The sequence below is a fragment of the Callithrix jacchus genome, chromosome 4 (genome assembly GCF_049354715.1).
Source record: "Callithrix jacchus isolate 240 chromosome 4, calJac240_pri, whole genome shotgun sequence".
Taxonomy (NCBI): Eukaryota; Metazoa; Chordata; class Mammalia; order Primates; family Cebidae; genus Callithrix; species Callithrix jacchus.
In genome coordinates, this window is record NC_133505.1 from 149,392,738 (window position 1) to 149,408,916 (window position 16,179).

The 16,179-nt window shown below is 36.7% G+C and overlaps 1 long non-coding RNA gene across 1 annotated transcript in view; it reads left to right on the top strand.

Moving 5' to 3' along the window:
• Positions 1–331: 331 nt before the first annotated feature.
• The window catches only part of LOC128931683 (uncharacterized), a 66,582-nt gene continuing 50,734 nt past the window's right edge, over positions 332–16,179 (top strand). The window contains exon 1 of the long non-coding RNA XR_013534938.1: positions 332–600. This is a non-coding gene — a long non-coding RNA (uncharacterized LOC128931683). The remainder of the gene's footprint in view (positions 601–16,179) is intronic.

Below are 16,179 nucleotides of genomic sequence, written 5' to 3' on the forward strand. Positions count from 1 at the left end.
CATCTCAGTAAAGTCCCGTCAGCTAAAAATGAGTTTGGCACTATGGGATGTTAACTACCATTCTCTTTGGATGACTCTGTCTGTTGGCTATGGTTGACAGAATTAGGCATATACAGGATCATGGGATATGGGGAGCTTTTTCCTCCCCATAAGGGGACCATGAGAACTCATCAAACTGCTGTAAAAGATCCCTTCATGACTGACAAGCGGCCACTTGAACTTTTGATTCAGCGTTGCTGGAATGGGTGAGTCTTTCTCTGGTCTCCCAGCACATTTTATCTTCCTCACCCCGCTACAGACAATGCTTCTCTCTCTCTTTTTTGTTCTGGTATGGTTTGGCTCTGTGTTTCCACCCAGATCTCACCTTGAATTGCAATAATCCCCATGAGTCAAGGGTGGAAACAGGTGGAGATAATTGAATCATGGGAGTGGTTCCCCTATGCTGTTGTCATGATAGTGAGTGAGTTTTCATGAGATCTGATGGTTTTATAAGGGTCTTCCCCCTTTGCTTGGCACTTATTCTCTCTCTTACAGCCCTGTGATAAGGTGCCTACCACCATGATTGTAAGTTTTTTGAAGGCTCCCCAGCCATACAGAACTGTGAGTCAATTTAATCTCCTTTCATTATAAATTATCCAGTGTTGGGTATTTCTTTATAGCAGTATGAGAAGGGACTAATACAGTAAATTGGTACCAGGAGTGGGGTGATGCTATAAGGATACCCAAAAATGTGGAAGCAACTTTGGAACTGGGTAACAGGCAGAGGTTGGAACAGTTTGGAGGGGCTCAGAAGAAAATGGAAAAGTGGGAAAGTTTGGAACTTCCTAGAAATGTGTTGGATGGCTTTAACCAAAATGCTGATAGTCATATGGACAATGAAGTCCAGGCTGAAGTGGTGTCAGATGGAGATGAGGAACTTGTTGGAAACTGGAGTAAAAGTAACCCTTAGTATGCTTTAGCAAAGATACTGGCAAGATACTGGCAAGATTTTGCTCCTGCCCTAGAGACGAACTTCAGAGAGATGATTTAGGGTATCTGGCAGGAGAAATTTCTAAGCAGCAAAGCATTCAAGAGGAAGCAGAGCATAAAAGTTTGGGTTAATGCCAGAATGAGTTAAGACTTTGGGGGACTATTGGAAGGGCATAATTGTATTTTGAAATATGAGAACATGAGATTTGGGAGGGGCCAGGGGCAGAATAATATGATTTGGCTCTGTGTTCTTACCCAAATCTCACCTTGAATTGTAATAATCCTCATGTGTCAAGGGTAAGACCAGATGGAGATAAGTGAATCATGGGGGAAGTTCCCCCACACTGTTCTCATGATGTAAGTGAGTTCTCATGAGATCTGATGGTTTTATAAGGGACTTCGACCTTTCCTTGGCACTCATTCTCTCTCCTGCCACCCTGTGAATAGGTGCCTTTCATCATGATTGTAAGTTTTCTGAGGCCTCCCCAGCCATGCAGAACTGAGTCAATTAAATCTCTTTTCTTTGCAAATTACCCAGTCTCAGATATTTCTTCACAGCAGTGTGAGACCAGACTAATACACTCTCCTTTCCCTTTTTCATCTTCTCTGTTACTCAGAGCAATCATCTTGCCCAGAAACCACATATTGAAAAATGTCCTTTGGAGCCTCACCTTGTAATCATGTGTTGGTACTTTCTCTTGGTCTCTGCCTTGCAGGGAATAGGAATTTTGAGGTTCATGAGCTAGCCCTAATAGTTATCTAGAGCAGTTAAGTCTTTGCAAGCTCAAAACTGACTTCTCTAACCTCCTTCTGGAAAGTACAATGGACACCACCTAAGCTGTAGCTCAGCAGCTAAGGCTTTGCCATTTTGTGACAGTGGCCTGGGTTCAATTCCCAGATTTTGAAATGAGTCCTTTCTGATTTGATATCTGTGTGATCTTTGCCATTTTTAAATTCCTTTTCCCTCCCTGAACCATCTTGAATTTTCCTTTCTGAGCACCTGGGAGGTTTCTCTTAGTAAAGTTGAAAAGCCAGAAATATTGGCCATTTGGCCTGGCTGTCGTTGGGAAAGAAATTTAAAATAAAAATTTTTTAAAAAAGAGTGTTATAGTTAAAAGTCAGCTTGATTAAAAGTAGATATTCAAGCTCTTAACAGTCTGGGACTCCTTGGAGAAAACAGGAGGTACCATAGACCCCATTTTTGGGAAAAAACTCTGTTTTCCTCATGAAACCCCAGGAATTGAAAGTTAATAGATCCCTCTCAAAATCTAAGGCTTGTTCTGTTTTGCATTTTTTTATCTGACATTTTTTACTTTGGGGGGTATCAGAAATTACTTTGCATTATAAGAGAGTTTAGTGTGTAATAACTAAGTAGGAAATATGCTTTGGGGGATGGCTAATAGCAGTTATAGGGAAGAATACTCACCTTTTGGCTCGTGTCATATGGATAAGAGAAGCATGCTCTTGGCCATCTAGGAAGTATGCAGATGTCCCTGGATTCGATGAGAGATAAGGCTCCCATGGGAGATGGACTGATTCCCTTTTTTTTGGGATCCAGGATCTGGTATAAAAATTGGACTCTTAATTTTGTGGGTCTGTTTTGCCTTCCAGCTGTGCCTGCTTATTAGGCTATAGAAACCGTATGCTTTCCTGGCCCTGTTCTTCCAAGGGCTACATGCTAAAGCCAGTGATACAATTAGGAAACTGGCAAATGAAATGTCTTACAACTACTGCATCTTCTTCTGTCTATGTATTTCTATGTGTTGTGTGTGGTGATATAAAAGAGCTTTGATTAATGGCTTAAAAACAATGAATGCTTAAATCAAAAGTTTTGTCAGAAAAGTAAAAAGTGGAATTCCTCTTTGCATGACTGGAGTAATCTTTGAAAAATAAAAAATAAATAAAAATAAGAACTCAATATCATGACATACATGCAAGGTATGTAAGAAAAGTGAAATGTGTTTTTGGTAAAAGATTATAAGAAGGCATGGGAATATGGATTTATTTTGCCTAGATATAAAGGTAGAAGGATTGTCTTAAATTAGATAAGATAAAGTTAAAGGTTTAAGCAAATTGTGGAAAGTTTGTAAAAAGTTAATCTTGTAAAAGAAATTCTGAATGTGAACATATTGGCTAAGGTTAAAGGTATTATTCAATCTTCCCATAAATTGAACATTGGAATATAAGCACATAAGGTTTTTCTTAGAGCACTGATCTGCTCTTTCACCAAAATTATAAAGGATTATAAGAAGTTTACAATCCACTTTGCTGGGGAGGTGAGGAAAAAAAAGTTTATAAGAATCTTACCTTATAGTCAAACTGATTAAGATTGAATAAATTTGTCTATACAGTTTTATTAAGAATTGGTTTTAACATTAATAGTACACTAATGCAACAGTAAAATTTGACTTATTTAGTATAAAAGTTCTGCAGGAAGCATTGTAAAATATGAAGTTGGCTTTCTTTGGGCTATATTTGTATAAATATGTTATTGGTATGTGTTCCAGAATTATGTGAAACTCCTACAATTCTCATAGAGCTTAGTGTTTGCTATTAATAATTATAATTGTTACATAAAATCGTTGAATGCCACAGAGGTAACCAAAATTTCCTTGTCAATTGTGGCTTTAATAGTGGCTGTCCTAACTAAGACATTTTGTCAGCTATTCCACAGACAATTGTTGTCTTATTTTTGTCCTCCTTAGAAAGTGGGTTATAGTCAGCTATAGGACTTTGACAGGTGCTCTTAAATGCAGGTTTCTAATAACTTTGGAAATTGTAACATTAAAATAGAGGGAAAAATTTTCAGTGCTCTCAGAGAGAGCTGAAATGTTCATGAATATCAAGCAGAACAAGAGTTAACTGCATGGACTGAACTAATAGAAGACTAAAGTAACCTTTTTGACTCTTTGCTTAAAATGTTGCTGATCCTTTGTTGTGTTTTTCAAAGTCAAGGAAACGTTTCTCTTGAGCTATTGACAGCGTTTAACAATTGAGTAAAGTATACTCTTATGAACAAAAGTTGGAGCATATTTGTTTCTCTCTATCTGATTTCTCCAGAATTTGACAACTATTAATATTTGTGAGCATCTTAACTTAGGGCAATATAGTTATTTGCATAAATAAAATAAGAATTTGTTTTTCTGTTTTGTTTTGTTTTTTGGTAACAGAACACAATTGAGAAACTGGTTGTTTTACCAAGGCTTTGACTGAAATGGCTTGCTTTCCTTTAGGGAATCAAACTTGACTTGAAGAGCCAATAAAAGCTCTTTGAGAAAAACTGATCTCATACTTTGTCTGCACAGTCCCTGTACAGGGTTTCTGACCAGTGGTACGTAAAGAATGTCACTTTCTAACAGGCCCTGGGGCCCCAAGTTATCTTGGGACCTCAATAGGAGGGAAATGTACTCAGCTTGGAGGTGTTTGAGGGTGTAAACCCACGCATGGACTCAGCTTTAAAAAAGTCTTATTTGAGATTCCTTCTCTGGAACAAAGTTCCATAAAAGCCAACTTAAAAAGAACTTAGGTGACAAATATTCTTTGCTTTATTTGCTTGTTTAAACAAAGGTTAGTATCAATAGTAATAGTAAATTATTTGAAGGAAACATTCTTAAGAATTTCTGGTTAGAATTTTGTGTACACATAATCAAGGAATAAAAGTTAAGTTTAAGTACTTATTTAAAGTATTTTGAGAATATTTGTTTAGAAGTATTATATTAAATCAGCATTTTATTTTACAAGCTTGATATTCTATTTTACTTATAAAAATTATATAAGATAAAGTAAAATATAATTTATCACCAACCTACATACATATATTTTATATATTCTGTAGTTTGAATATTTGTCCCCTCCAATATTATGTTGGAATTTAATCCCCAATGTGGTAGTATTGAGAGATGGGGCCTTTGAGAGGTGAATGATTTATGAGGGCAGAGTCCTCTTGAATAGGTTAATCCATTCAAGAATTGAGTGTAAGATTAATGGGTTAATGGACTCATGGATTATTATGGGAGTGGAACTGGTGGCTTTATAAGAGCAAGAGAGACCCTCAATTCCTTAGTTGAAGACTTATTAATGCCCGTGTAAGGGAGAATTCAAGTAGTTCAGCAAAAAGTAACAACAGGAAGACTAAAACATAAAAATAAACAGAAATTGATGGGTGATTTCAGCTGCTGCCTACTTCAGGAGAGACAGAGTTTTAATTTGTTTTCAGCCAGGATTACTGCCTTTTAAAACAAAAACCAATATTTTCAGAGGGAGATAACAGAATTGAGAGTTCTAAAATGTATCTTGCATGATATACATTGTTATGGGCAGAACTATGCTCCCTCAAAATTTGTATGTTGAAACTCCAACTTCAATACTTCAGAATGTAACTGATAGAACATTTAAAGAGATAATTAGGTTACAATATTGTCTTCAAAGTGGGCCCTAATATAATCTGCTGATGTCCTTACAAGAAAAGGAGATTAGGATACAGACAAGAACAGATAGAGGGATGACCCTGTGATGACACAGTGAGAAGGCAGCCATCTGCAAGCTAAGGACAGAGGTTTCAGAAGGAACACAACCCACTGACACCATAGTCTTGAACTTGTAGCTTCCAGAATTGTGAGAAAATAATTTTTGTTGTTTAAGCCACCCAGTTAGTGCTATTGTATTATTGCAGCCCTAGCAAACTCTTAGAAAAATTATTCAATAAAGATTACTAGAAGTGTAAAGAAACAGGAAAATGTTACTCATAGAAGAGAATAAAAAAACAGTCAATAAAACAGATCCTGAAACAACTAATAATTTGTAATAAGAAGACGAAAACTTCAAGGAAACAATTACAATATAATCAATGACCTAAAGTCAAAGAGGGTGAGAAATAAATAAAACTCTTCCTCCCAACTGACTGAATAGACCCCCTCTTGATGAAGGGGACTTCAAAGAAATCTTGAAAATCTTATAGTTCCAAGCTATAATGGAATGGGAGGTTGGACATGCCTTGTTATATCCCTCCCTCAGTAACCATCTGTAGTAGTCCATTCTCACACTGCTATATAGAAGTACCCAAGACTAGGTAATTTAGAAGGAAGAGGTTTAATTGAATCACAGTTTCTCATGGCTGGGGAGGACTTAGGAAACTTACAATCATGGTAAAAGGTGAAGGAAGCAAGCCACCTTCTTCACAAGGTGGTAGGAGGGAGAATGAACACAGAAGGAAATACCAAACATTTATAAAACCATCAGATCTTGTGAGAACTCACTCACTATTATGAGAACAGCATAGGGGAAATCACCCCCATGATCCAATTACCTCCAACTGGTTTCTCCCTTGACACTTGGGGAGTATGGAGATTATAATTGAAGATGAGATGTGGGTGGGGACACAAAGCCTAACCATGTTACCATCATTAGGCTTTCATCCGTAAGGTCTTACAGAAACACCCTTTTCAAAGACTTCACACCGATAATGTTGACTAGTAGTTTATGTTCCCAGGTACACAAAATAAGTCACAATGATATTAATTATTCCCTCACCCCTCATCTAGTGTCTGCTTTCTCTATTCCCATTTTCTTCAGATGGTCACCTTATCTTATGTATATTGTAGATTTACCGGACACTAGCTAAAGTCTCATGAGTATGTCATTATTCTTCCCACTGTGCCCCACCGCACACCCCAACCTCTTTAAGGAAAATGTATAAATACTGATATGGTTTGGCTATGTCCCCACCCAAATTTCAACTTGAACTTGGCTTCAACTTCCCCCAGAAGTCTCATGTGTTGTGGGAAAGACCCAGGGCAAGGTAACTGAATCATGGGGGCCTGTTTTTCCCATGTTATTCTTCTCAATAAGTTTCATGAGATCTGATGGGTTTAGCAGAGGTTTCCACTTTTGCTTCTTCCTTATGTTCTCTTGCCGCCACCATGTATGAAGTGCCTTTCACTTCCCATCATGATTCTGAGGCCTCCCCAGACATATGGAACTGCAAGTCCAATTAAACCTCTTTTTTTTTAAACCCAGTCTCAGGTATGTCTTTATTAGCAGCATGAAAATGAACGAATACAAATACTAAATCTCCTGAGAACTTCTTTGTAACGAATAGCCACAGATCCATCTGTGACTTGTGTTTTCCCAGGGGCATCCTCAAGCAGACTCAGTAAACCTTGATTGACTGGGACATCTGCTGCAATCACCCATTTTGGTTGTCAATGGCCATAAAAAATGAATTTACAGGAAATGATAGGAATGAAATGAAAAATATAAAGAATACAAAAGAAGTTCTAGAACTGGAAAATATAATATTGGAAATAAAATATCCATTGGATGGACTTAACAGCACATTAGAGATGGTAGAAGAAAGACTAAGTAAATTCAAAGACAGAGCAATAGAAGTTATCCATACCTCAAGAAAAGAGAGTACAGGATTAACAACAAAAAACAAAATGTATAGAACCTCTGGAACCTAAAAATTCTAATATACGTTTAACTAGAGTTCCAGAAGAGGTACAAAAAGGAGAGAATAGGGAAATAGTTATAAAACATTTACTGAAAAGCTTCAAAATTTGGTTAAAAACACTGACATACAGATCAAAGAAGACCAGTGAACCTCACACAGTATATCTTACAGATAAAGGCACACACACACACACACACACACACACACACACAGCTCTACCTCAGTACATCATAATCAAACTGGATATGATAAAGGATTTAAAAACAATCTTGGGGGACTTCTGCCAAGATGACTAAATAGAAAAAGCTCTGGTCTGCAGTTTGCAGTGAGAGCAACACAGAGGCAAGTGATCTCCACATTTCCAACTGAGCTCTGCAGAGAGCAATGGATATCCCAGTACAGCACTTGAGCTATGATAAAGGACAGACTGCCTGCTCAAGTGGCTCTGTGACCCCTGTGTATCCTAAGAGACACCTCATACTGGAGAGCTCTGGCTGACATCTGGTGGGTACCCTTCAGGATGAAGCTACCAGAAGAAGAAACAGGCAGCAATTTTTGCTGTTCTGCAGCCCCTGTGAGTGATTCCCAGGCAAGCAGGGTCTGGAGTGACTTCCAGCAGACCTATGGCAGAGGGGCCTGTTAGAAGGAAAACATAAAAACAGAAAGAAGTAGTTTCAACATCAACAGACAGGACATCCACTCAGAGACCTCAACCAATTTCAAAGACCAAAGGCAGATAAGTTTGTGAAGATGGGAAGAAATCAGCACAAAAAGGCTGAAATTGCCAAAAAACAGAATGCCTTTTTTCCTCCAAAGGATCACAACTCCTCACCAGCAAGGGAACAAACCTGGATGGAGAATGACTTTGACGAATTGACAGAAGCAAGCTTTAGAAGGTGAGTAATAACAAACTTCTCTGAGCAAAAGGAGCATGTTCTAACCCAATGGAAGGAAACTAAGAACCTTGGGAAAAGGTTAGAAATTCTAACTAGAATAAGTAGTTTAGAGAAGAAGATAAATGACTTGATGGAGCTGAAAAACACAGCACGAGAACTTCATGAAACATATACAAGTTTCAATAGCTGAATCAATCAAGTGGAAAAAAGGATATCAGAGATTGAAAATCAACTCAATGAGATAAAGTGAGGAGGCAGGATTAGAGAAAAAATGGAGTGAAAAGAAATGAACAAAGCCTCCAAGAAATAAGGGATTATGTGAAAAGACCAAATCTACGTTTGAGCGGTGTACCTGAATGTGACAGGGAGAATCAAACCAAGTTAGAAAACACTATTCGGGATATTATCCAGGAGAACATCCCCAACCTAGCAAGGCAGGCCAACATTCAAATCCAGGAAATACAGAGAACACCACGAAGATATTCCTCGAGAAGAGCAGCCCCAAAGCACATAATCCTTAGATTCACCAGGGTTGAAATGAAGGAAAAAATGCTAAGGGCAGCCAGAGAGAAAGGTCGGATTACCCACAAAGGGAAGCCCATCAGACTCTTGGCAGAAACTCTACAAGCCAGAAGAGAGTGAAGTCCAATACTGAACATCCTTAAAGAAAAGAATTTTCAAATCCAGTAAAACTAAGCTTCATAAGTGAAGGAGAAATAAAATCCTTTATGGACAAGCAACTGCTGAGAGATTTCATCAACACCAGGCCTGCCTTACAAGAGCTCCTGAAGGAAGCACTAAACATGGAAAGGAAAAACTAGTACCAGCCACTGCAAAAACATGACAAATTATAAAGACCATCAACACTATGAAGACACTGCATCAGCTAACTGGCAAAACAACCAGCTAGCATCAAAATGGCAGGACCAAATTCACACATAACAATATTAACCTTAAATATAAATGGGCTAAATGCCCCAATCAAAAGACACAGACTGGAAAATTGGATAAAGAGTCAAGACTCATTGGTGTGCTGTATTCAGAAGACCCATCTCACATGCAAAGACACACATAGGCTCAAAATCATGTGATGAAGATTTACCAAGCAAATGGAGATCAAGAAAAAAGTAGGGGTTGCAATCTTAGTCTGATAAAACAGACAAACCAACAAAGATCAAAAGAGACAAAGAAGGGCATTACATAATATAAAGGGATCAATGCAACAAGAAGAGCTAACTTTCCTAAATATATATGCACCCAATAGAGGAGCACCCAGATTTATAAAGTAAGTTCTTAATGACATACAAAGAGACTTAGACTCCCACACAATAATAGTGGGAGATTTTAACTCTCCACTATCAATATTAGACAGATCAACAAGACAGAAAATTAACAAGGATATCCAGGACTCGAACTCAGATCTAGACCAAGCGGACCTAATAGATATTTACAGAACTATCCACCCTAAATCTATAGAATATACATTTTTCTCAGCACCACTTCACACTTACACTAAAATTGACCACATAATTGGAAGCAAGTCATTCCTCAGCAAATGAAAAAGAATGGAAATCATAACAACCAGCTTCTCAGACCACAGTGCAATCAAATTAGAACTCAGGATTAAGAAACTCACTTAAAACTGCACAACTACATGTAAACTGAACAACCTGCTCCTGAATGACTACTAGATAAATCATCAAATGAAGGCAGAAATAAAGATGTTCTTCAAAACCAATGAGAATGAAGACACAACATACCAGAATCTCTGGAACACATTTAAAGCAGTGTGTAGAAGGAAATTTATAGCACTAAATGCCCACATGAGAAGTGAGGAAGGATCTAAAATAGACACCCTCACGTCATGATTAAAAGAAATAGAGAAGCAAGAGCAAACAAACTCAAAAGCTAGCAGAAGACAAGAAATAACTAAGATCAGAGCAGAACTGAAGGAGATAGGGACACAAAATCAATAAGTCAGGAGCTGGTTTTTTGAAAAGATCCACAAAATAGATTGACCACTAGCCAGACTAATAAAGTAAAAAAGAGAGAAGAATTGAATAGATGCAATAAAAAATGATAAAGGGGATCTTACCACCGATTCCACGGAAATACAAACTACCATGAGAGATTACTACAGACACCTCTATGCATATGAACCAGTAAATCTAAAAGAAAAGGATAAATTCCTGGATGCTTACACCCTCCCAAAACTAAATCAGGAAGAAGTTGAATAGACCAATAACAAGGTTTGGAGTTGAGACAGCCATGAATAGCCTACCAACCAAAAAAGTCCAGGACCAGATGGGTTCACAGCCAAATTCTACCAGAGATACAAAGAGGAGCTGGTACCATTCCTTCTGAAAGATTCCAAACAATACTAAAAAAGAGAATCCTCTCTAACTCATTTTATGAGACCAATATCATCCTGATACCAAAACGTGGCAGAGACACAACTAAAAAAGAGAATTTAAGGCCAATATCCATGATGAACAATGATGCGAAAATCCTCAACAAAATACTGGTAAACCAAATCCAACAGCACATCAAAAAGCTTATCCATCATGATCAAGTCAGCTTCATCCCTGGGATGCAAGGCTAGTTCAACATACACAAATTTGTAAATGTAATCCATCACATTAACAGAACCGAAGACAAAAACCACATGATTATCTCCATAGATGCATAGAAGGCCTTCAACAAAATTCAGCAGCCCTTTATGCTAAAAACTCTCAATAAACTAGGTTTTGATGGAAAGTATCTCAAAATAACAAAAGCTATTTATGACAAACCCACAGCCAATATCATAGTGAATGGACAAAAACTGGAAGCATTCCCTTTGAAAACTGGCACAACACAAGGATGCCCTTTCTCACCACTCCTATTCAACATAGTACTGGAAATTCTGGCCAGAACAATTAAACAAGAAAAAGAAATAAATGGTACTCAATTAGGAAAAGAGGAAGTCAAATGGTCTCTATTTGGAGATGATATGATTGTACAGAAGACCCCATCATCTTAGCCCAAAATCTCCTTAAGCTGATAAGCAGCTTCAGCAAAGTCTCAGGATACAAAATCAACGTGCAAAAATCACAAGCACTCCTATACACCAATAACAGACAAACAGAGAGACAAATCATGAGTGAACTCCCATTCTCAATTGCTACAAAGAGAATAAAATACCTAGGAATACAACTAACAAGGGATATGAATGACAATGACCTCTTCAAGGAGAACTACAAACAACTGCTCAAGGAAATAAGAGAGGACACAAACAGATGGAAAAACATTCCATGCTCATGGTTAGGAAGAATCAATATCGTGAAAATGGCCATGCTGCCCAAAGTAATTTATAGATTCAATGCTATCCCCATCAAGCTACCACTGACCTTCTTCACAGAATTGGAAAAAACCACCTTAAACTTCATGTGGAATGAAAAGGGAGCCAACATAACTAAGATAATCCTAAGTGGAAAAAAAAAAAAAGCTGGAGGCATCATCCTACCTGTCTTCAAACTATACTACAAGGCTACAGTAACCCAAACAGCATGGTACTGGTACCAAAACAGAGATATAGACCAATGGAACAGAACAGAGGTCTCAGAAATGCCACGCATCTACAACAATCTAACCTTTAACAAATGTGACAAAAACAAGCAATGGGGAAAGGATTCCCTATTTAATAAATGGTGTTGGGAAAACTGGCTAGCCATATGCAGAAAGCTGAAACTGGATCCCTTCCTTACACCTTATACAAAAATTAACTGCAGATGGATTAAAGATTTAAATTAAGACTTAATACAATAGAAATCCTAGAAGAAAACCTAGGCAATACTATTCAGGACATAGGCATAAGCAAGGACTTCATGACTAAAACACCAAAAACAATGGCAACAAAAGCCAAAATAGTCAAATGGGATCTAATTAAACTTAAGAGCTTCTACTCAGTAAAAGAAACTATCATTAGAGTGAACCAGCAACCAACAGAATGGAAGAAAATTTTTGCAAGTTACCCATCTGACAAAGGACAAATAACCAGAATTTACAAAGAACTTACACAAATTGACAAGAAAAAAAATGACCCCATCAAAAAGTGGGTGAAAAATATGAACAGACACTTTTCAAAATAAGACATTTATACAGCCAACAAACATATAAAACAAACTCATCATCACTGGTCATTAGAGAAATGCAAATCAAAACTACAATACAATACCATCCCAGCCAGTTAGAATAGTGATCATTACAAAATCAGGAGACAACAGATGCTGGAGAGGATGTGGAAAAATAGAAATGCTTTACACTGTTGGTGAGAGTGTAAATTAGTTCAACGACTGTGGAAGACAGTGTGGTGATTCCTCAAGGATCTAGAAATAGAAATTCCATTTCACCCAGCAATCCCATTATTGGGTGTATATCCAAAGGATTATAAAACATTCAATTATAAAGACACATGCACACATGTGTTTACTGCAGCACTGTTTACAATAGCAAAGACTTGGAACCAACCCAAATTCCCATCAAAGACAGACTGGATAAAGAAAATGTGGTACATACATACCATGGAATACTATGCAGCCATAAAAAGGATGAGTTCATGTCCTTTGCAGGGACATGGATGAAGCTGGAAACCATCATTCTCAGCAGACTGACACAGGAACAGAAATCCAAACACCCCATGTTCTCATTCATAAGTGGATGTTGAACAATGAGAACACATGGACACAGGGAGGGGAACATTGCACACTGGGGCCTGTCAGGATTGAGGTTTGTATACCTATGTAACAAACCTGCATGTTCTGCATATGTACCCCAAAACTTAAGGTATAATGAAAAAAATCTTGAAGAAAGTCAGGAAAATATGACACAGTGCACAACAGGAAGTGACAGAAGAATGACAGTTGTAATGGTCTGTTCTTACACTGCTAATAAAGACATACCCAAGACTGGGTAAATTTATAAAGAAAAAGAAGTTTAATGGACTCACAGTTCTACATGGCTTGGGAAGCCTCACAATCAGGGCTGAAACCAAAGGAGGAACAAAGTCACATCATACATGTGTCAGGCAAGAGAGCTTGTATAGCAGGGATGGGGAATTGGAGACGGATAATGTTGGGAGAAATACCTAATGTAGATGACAGGGGGTGGATGCAACAAACCACCAAGGCACATGTATACCTATGTAACAAACCTGCATGTTCTGCATATGTACCCCAAAACTTAAAGTATAATAAAAAAAATCTTGAAGGAAGTCAGGAAAATATGACACAGTGCACAACAGGAAGTGACAGAAGAATGACAGTTGTAATGGTCTGTTCTCACACTGCTAATAAAGACATACCCAAGACTGGGTAAATTTATAAAGAAAAAGAAGTTTAATGGACTCACAGTTCTACATGGCTTGGGAAGCCTCACAATCAGGGCTGAAACCAAAGGAGGAACAAAGTCACATCGTACATGCGTCAGGCAAGAGAGCTTGTGAAGGGAAACTACCATTTATGTAACCATCAGAACTTGTGAGACATGTTCACTACCATGAGAACAGTATGAGAAACCACCCCCATGATTCTATTATCTTCACCTGGCCCTGACCTTGACACATAGGGATTATTACAATTCAAGATGAGATTTGGATGGGGACACAGCCACACCATATTAGTAGTTTATGTCTATATCATTAGCCACAATAGAGGTCAGAAACCAATTTAATGGTTTCTTCAAAATTCTTAAAGAAAAAAAAATGTCAACACAGAATTCTATATTTCAAAGAAAACTAGATGTAGCAAACCACCATGGCATGTGTGTACCTATGAAATAATGCTGCACGATCTGCACATGTACCCCGGAACTTAAAGTATTTATAAAAAGAAAATATTCATCAAAAATGAATGTAACACAAAGACTTACATATAATGCAAAAGTAGATTTCATTGCCAGCAGGCCTTAATTTTAAGATATGCAAAGTGAAGTTATTTAGCCAAAGGGAAATGACGTCAGATGGAAACATGTTTCCAAATGAAGGAAAGAAAAGTCCTGGAAATGGTAAAAATGTGGGTAAACATAAAAAGCTATAATTTTTTTCTATTATTTTTTTGGAAAATGTATATGATTGTTTATAGAATAAATTATAGTACCATATTGTGGGGCATACAATGTGTAGAGATATAATGTATATGAACATTTATATTTATAATGGGGGTAAAATAGATTATACTTTTGTAAGGCTTTTACATCTCATATCTCATATAGAATAGTATAATATTAATGCCAAGCATATGTAATAAGTTAAGAGTGTATTTCACATTTTTACAATATCCTATATTGTAATTAATTAAATAGTGCAAAGAAATAAACTGGAAACCATGAGAGAAACTAAAAATGAATCTCACAAAGTACAGCTATTCAAAAAAGGCAAGAAAAAGAGTAAGATTTTTAAAGCAATGGGAAAACTAGAAAAAATTATAGACCTAAATCCAACTGTATAAATAATTATATTAAATAAAATCAAAACACTACAATTAAAAGACAGATATTGTAAGTGAATTTAAATGGGAAAAGGACCCAATTCATTGGCATATATGAGGAGCAATTTCAATGTAAGGGCAAAGAGAAGTTGAAAATAAAAGAATAGAGAGATATATCATAAAAAGTCAGATAAAAAAGCTAGAGTGGCTATAAGATCAGACAAAATAAGCCTTGAGATATGAAATATTATGAGCAATAAGGAAAGATATTTTTAAATGTTAAAACAGTCAATCAGGAAAAACAGCAATCATGGTTGAGTAGGTATCCAATAACAAACTTTCATAATACCTGAAAAAAAACCTGACAAAATTAGAGAGTAGTATCTAAATCCATGATTACAGATTTTAGCAATTGCTTCAGCAAATGCTAGAACTTAACAAGAAAGAAGCAAGGATAGAGAAGATTTAAACATGATCAACTATCACAACCTAATTGACACTTATAGAACAAATAATCCAATAACTATGGAACACTTCTTCTAACTTCACCTCACATGAAGTGAACTAAAATAAGCATTAATACACTCAAAGTTTAAGGAGGCTGAGGCAGGAGAATTGCCTGAGCCCAGGAGGCGGAGGTTGTGGTGAGCCGAGATCGTGCCATTGCACTCCAGCCTGGGTAACAAGAGGGAAACTCCATCTCAAATAAATAAATAAATAATACTACACTCAAAGTTTAAAATCTTACCAAGTTTGTTTTCAGACCACATAGAATTAAATTAAAAATCAATAAAAATAAAATATTTATTAAACCCGAAGTACTTGGAAAATAATTAACACACCGTTAACTATCCTATGGGTTAAGGAAGAAATCAGAGGAAACAAAGTATTTCACCCTAATGGTAATAAAAATACAACATTATAATATCTGGGATTTATGTTAAAGCAGTGCATAGAAGTAATTCACAGCTTTAAGTGCTTTTATATTTATATATATTTTAATTGACATTTAAATTCAATATTCCAAGCTATCAATCTAAAAAGTTGGGAAAAGATGATCAAATTAAATCTAAAACGAGTAAAAATATGAAATAGAAAAGAGTAGAAATCAATGAAGTAGAAAACCTAAAACAACTTTTGAAAATGTAAGAAAGTCAAAAGTGGGTTCTATTTCTATTCAGTATTGTACTGGAAGTACTAGACAGTTGAACACTGCAAGAAAAAAAATAAATGCACAAAGATTAGAATGGAAGAAGTAGATTACTCTTTAATAAAAATTCAACTTTTATTTTAGATACAGGGTGTACACATGCAGGTTTGTTATATGGATGTATTGCATCCAGGTAATCAGCCTAGTACCCAACAGGTAATTTTTTAACCCATGCTTTTCTCTCTACCT